This window comes from Crotalus tigris, unplaced genomic scaffold (assembly GCF_016545835.1).
Source record: "Crotalus tigris isolate CLP2741 ecotype Arizona unplaced genomic scaffold, ASM1654583v1 scf7180000019601.482383, whole genome shotgun sequence".
NCBI classification, from domain to species: Eukaryota; Metazoa; Chordata; class Lepidosauria; order Squamata; family Viperidae; genus Crotalus; species Crotalus tigris.
In genome coordinates, this window is record NW_024097617.1 from 370,165 (window position 1) to 376,164 (window position 6,000).

Consider the following 6,000-nt stretch of genomic DNA (forward strand, 5'->3'; position numbering starts at 1 on the left):
TCCCATGAGAAATGGAGCTAATGTGTGAGAAACTATCTGGATGTTACACAAAGTAGATCCCATATACAATGTAAGATTCCATCTATGCTTCCTTTGTTCCTGAGAAAAAGAAACCTATAAAGCTTTAGTTCAGACCCTCCCCCTTGTTCAGAAATTTGTTGATTGTTAAATCACTTCTGAACCGTTTGCGCAAAAATAAAAATCTCTCTTTCACCCTTGGAATTTCGTTAAAAGTCCTTTATTTTTTTAAGGCTTTATTTTTCCACAAGAAGGTCACAAAACATCTGCAAGAAAACCACCAAGCTCAGAGGGCACCAAAGACCCCTCATTTCAGCCCTGAGCTACAAATATCCTCCTTTTTGATTATTATTACTATTGTTCTTGCTATTATTGTATGCAATAAACTGGGTATTCAACCAACTCAGATTCCTTGGTTGTGGTTTTATTTAGGATTCTTTTTTTTTCCTTTACAAGCTGTGATTCGATGTGGGGCACCTATGTCCATTCCTCATGTTGGTATGTATTTACTTAAATTGATACGCCCCCCCCCTCCCAGTTCAAGAACACTGAGCATTGATGGAAAGACAAGAAGAAAAAGAAAAAAGGATATTCTACAACAGGGATCAAAAATAAAGCATAAAAGATGGTGAGGAACAAAAAAAACAAACAAAACCCAAAGCCACACAATCCATAACAATGCTTTGCTTATGAATAATTGGGAGTCAGGTGGTCTATACATTGAATAAATAAAATAAGTAAATGTAACTCAAGATAAAAAAAGACTTCAATAACCCTTCAGGAAGTCAAAAGAAAAAGGAACTGATGAAGCAACAGAATACCATACAAGAAAAAAACCTCAAGGATTAAGCCATGCCTAAACTAGGTTAGCAAGTGGCCTCTGTCTAGGACTCACTGGAAAAATAGTGTTTTAGACTTGGATCTTCAGGATGAGCAGATTTTTCATTTATTATTTCATTATTTGTATCCTGCCTTTATTTTTACAAATAACTCAAGGCAACAAACATCTCTAACACACTTTCCTCCCCCCCTTTCCCCAAAACAACAGCCCTGTAAGGTGGGTGGTGCTGAAAGGGAGAGTGGTCCAAAGTCACTCAGCCGGCTTTCGTGCCTAAGGCGGGACTAGAACTCCCAGTCACCTGGCGATTGGTCAACAGTCACCTACCGAGCTTTCTTGCCTAAGGCAGGACTAGAACTCCCAGTCACCTGGTGATTGGTCAAAAGTCACCTACCGAGCTTTTGTGCCTAAGGTGAGACTAGAACTCCCAGTCACCTGGTGATTGGTCAATAGTCACCTACCGAGCTTTCATGCCTAAGGCGGGACTAGAACTCCCAGTCACCTGGTGATTGGTCAACAGTCACCTACCGAGCTTACTTGCCTAAGGCAGGACTAGAACTCACCATTTCCTGGCATTGACCCAAAGTCACCCATCCGGCTTTCATGCCTAAGGCGGGACTAGAACTCACCATTTGTCCAGTCTCTTCTTAAAAACTTCCAGTGTTGGAGCATTCACAACTTCTGGAGGCAGGTTGTTCCACTGATTAATTGTTCTGTTTGTCTTGGAGTTTTATTTCTGTAAGCTGCCAGAATTGCCCTGAGTGAATTAGGCTGCCAAATAAACCTGAATAAATGTATTATTTATTCAACTTATATCCTGCCCCTCTCTCCTGGAGATTTGTTTATACATAAATAACTGCAGAGGGAAATTCCAGGAAGGCAGGTGGAAGAGCAGGGTGCAGTTGCTGCTGAAGATGGTGAGGTGTCTGCTCACACCAAGCCTGCTTAGGCTTCTGTCTCTTTTTTTGATGGGGGGGGGGGAGGAAGAGGAAACATTTAATATTTGACTGGTGAGAACTGGACCAAACCATCTAGATTATGGTAGGGAAGGGCTGGCTTGTAGACCATCCCATCAGGAAACCAATCCATCAGTAAGGCAGCAGTAGAAATGCATGAAGAGCAGGACTCCTCCAGAACAAAGGTCCGTGCAAGTGTCTTGGCCTCCAGGGGGTAGCAAAATCCCATTGTAGGGACTATCCGGTTTGTGGCATCTAGATAATCCAGCCGGAATTACATCCATCGTCCCTGGCATTCTCTTCTGGAGCAAGCGTCTCTGCCTGTATTTGGATCTCAGGGGCTGCCCCAAAGAAGAGGGAGTCAAGCTATTCTGCAAAGCACCAGAAGGGCAGGACAAGAAGCAACGGATGGAAATCAATCAAGGAGAGAAGCAACCTAGAACCAAGGAGAAACTTCCTGACAGGGAGGACAGTTAACCAGTGCTATAGTGGAACAGCTTTGCCTCCAGAAATCGTGAGCACTCCATCAGTGGAGGTTTTTAACAAGAAGGACTGGACAGTTACTTACCTGAGAAGGTTCTCCTGCTCGCGCAGGGGGATGGACTAGAAGACCTCCAAGGTCCCTTCCAGCTCCTATTCTATTCTATTCTATTCTATTCTATTCTATTCTATTCTATTCTATTCCTCTCTTCTCTCTTCTGTACTCTTCTCTTTTCTCTTCTTCCTTTTTCTATTCTGTTCTATTCTATTCTATTCTATAGTCCTATTCAATTCTATATTTCTATTCTATTCTATTTGGTTCTATCCCATAATTCTATTCTATTCTGTTATTTTTTGTTCTATTCTATTCTATCCCATAATTTTATTCTATTCTATCCCATAACTGCTCTTTAGAAGGCCAGATCCTGAAGTTGACACTCAAAATACTTTGGCCACCTAAGGAGAAGGAAGGACTCACTGGAGAAGGGCCTGATGCTGAGAAAGGTGGAGGGCAAGAGAAGAAGGGGACGACAGAGAAGGAGGGGGCTGGAGGGAGTCACTGAAGCAGGAGTTGTGACCTTCAATGGACTCCAGAAGATGGTAGAGGACAGGAAGACCTGGAGGAACATTGTCCATGGGGTCGCGATGGGTCGGACACAACTTCGCAATTAACAACAACAATCCCATAACTCTATTCTATTTTGTTCTATTCTATCCCATAATTCTGTTCTGTTCTATTCTATTCTATTCTATAGTCCTATTCAATTCTATATTTCTATTCTATTCTATTCTATTTGGTTCTATCCCATAATCCTATTCTATTCTTTTTTGTTCTATTCTATTCTATCCCATAATTTTATTCTATTCTATCCCATAATTCTATTCCATTCCATTCCATTCTATCCCATAATTCTATTCTATTCTATTCTATTTCATTCCATTCCATTCTATCCCATAATTCTATTCTATTCTATTCTTAGCCCAACTTAAAATCTCCTTTAATTGAATCTGTGCAACAATTTAGTGGTTTATTGCTCCGGAAAAGCGAAACCTCCTGGGTGTTGTCCTTCCTGGGAAGCTGCCTGTGCAAAGCTTCCCATCGTCCGACATGGCAAGAACGCCACCGCGGAGGACACAGCTGCATCGTCCAGCCATTAACTCTGACTACAAGTGATCCTCGACTTACAACAGTTCATTTAGTGACCATTCAGAATTACATTTAGTGACCGTTCAGAATTACAGTTACATGGCAAAAAGTGACCGATGGCTATTTTTCATCCAGGCGACCGTTGCAGCCTCCCTGAGGTCACGTGATCAAAATTCGGACACTGGCCAACTGATTCATATTTATGACAGTCGCCATGTCCCGGGGTCACATGATCCCCTTCGGACAAGCAAAATCAGAAGGGGAAAGCCAGATTCACTTACCTCAGGGGTTTACAAACTTGGCAACTTTAAGACCTGTGGACTTCAACTCCCAGAATTCCTCAACCAGTCATGTTGGCTGAGGGATTCTGGAGTGGGTGAAGTCCACGAGTCATGAGGGGGCCATAGTTCCCCCATGCTGGCTGAGGAATTCTGGGAGTTGAAGTCCACCAGTCATGAGGGGGCCATAGTTCCCCCATGCTGGCTGAGGAATTCTGGGAGTTGAAGTCCACAAGCCATGAAGGGGCCATAGTTCCCCCATGTGGCTCAGGAATTCTGGGAGTTGAAGTCCACAAGCCATGAAGGGGCCATAGTTCCCCCATGCTGGCTGAGGAATTCTGGGAGTTGAAGTTCAGACCATTCAAAGTTACAATGGCACCGAAAAAAAGGGACTGACGACCACTTTTTCTCACACTTGGCAGCCTCGTCCGGGTCACGTGATTTGCCTGTGGATGCTCGACAACTGATTCACACTTACGATGGCTGCAATGTCCCGATCCCCATTTCTAACCGTCTGACCCGCAAAGTGAATCGGGAAGCTGGATCCACTTAGCAACGGTGTGACTAATTCGAGAACCGGAGTGATTCACTTAACAAACGTGGCAAGGAAGGTTGTAAAACAGGGCAAAACTCACTTAACAACTTTCTCACTTAGCTACATCAATTCCGGTCCCCTTCATGGTCATAAGGCGAGGACTACTCATAGAGGAACACACACCCTCACACACTCCAACACTGGAAGTTTTTAAGAAGAGACTGGACAGCCATTTGTCTGAAATGGTATAGAGTTTCCTGCCTGAGCAGGGGGTTGGACTCGATGACCTCCAAGGTCCCTTCCAACTTTATTATTATTATTATTATTATTATTATTATTATTATTATTATTATTATTACACCCAACTGGCTAACAGGCGAGACCAGACGACATGATGCCGAGAAACTGGAAAGATGTTTAATAATAGGAAACAATAACGCCATCGCCAACGTGCTAATCAGCAACTCCACAAGGAAAGGAAGAATTCCAAAGGAAAATACATTTTTCTGCCAATTTTCCAGGGCTTCCTGGCTCCTCTCCAGCTATGTGGAACATCTGATTTCCTTTACAAGGCAGTTTCATTAGAGAGCTGTAAACTTGGCCCCAGGGCAGATGGCAGCCGGGTGGAACTGGAACGAAGATCCAGAAAGAAGCAAAGAGCAAAGCAAAAAGCAGCGAGTCCTCGACCGCAATTCAGCCCGACATTTCTGCTGTTAAGTGAGACAGATGGAAACTGATCAAGGAGAGAAGCAGCCTAGAACTAAGGAGAAACTTCCTGACAGTGAGAACAATTAGCCAGTGGAACAACCTGCCTCCAGAAGCAGTAAATGCTCCAACACTGGAAGTCTTTAAGAGGAGACTGGACAGCCATCTGTCTGAAATGGTATAGGGTCTCCTGCCTGAGCAGGGGGTTGGACTAGATGACCTCCAAGGTCCCTCCCTGCTCTCTTATTCTACGTTCTAAGTTAAATGAGCCAAAATTTCATATTATTTATTTATTGAGGCAGATGATCCCTAGCGTAACTCTTTGTCTTTCAAACTCTTCTCAGGACCCCTCAAAATTCTGAATGGAAGCAGAGCTTAGGAGGAGGGAGGGAGAGAAAAGAGAGTTTTTTGTATAAAAAATAAATGTCCCCTTAAAAAAGACACTGAGCTTCTATTTTAAGGATCCAAGGGAGATGAATCATCAATTCACATTTCAAGCTAACAGCAAAGATAAGAGGCTCCTGGGAGCAGTGGTCCTTCCCCAAACCCACCCACCCACCCCCAAAAAATCTGGCCTTTTGCCTCAGCGTGTTGTTTCCTTTGGACAACATCCACCCGCCCAATCCTCCTGCCTCAATCCCACACAAGCTGCACACAAACAGTTGTTCATTCTTTGTGGCCCAAGATTTGGGATTCCGTTCCCTATCCATGTTGCTGCGTTTATTTATATCCGTGGTCTCCACAATTTCAAAAGTTGTACACACCATATAACTAGATGTGCTGGGTTAAGAAAGAGTGGAATAGAGAATGTTCCAGGACAATTCACTATTTTTTTTTTAAATTTGATTGCTACCTCCCTTTATTTTACATCTACCTACCTATCTATCTATCTATCTATCTATCTATCTATCTATCTATCTATCTATCTATCTATCTATCTAATCATTTATCATTTATTCTATCATCTATCTGTCTGTCTGCCTGCCTGTCTGTCTACCTATCATCTATCTATATCTATCTATCTATCTATCTATCTATCTATC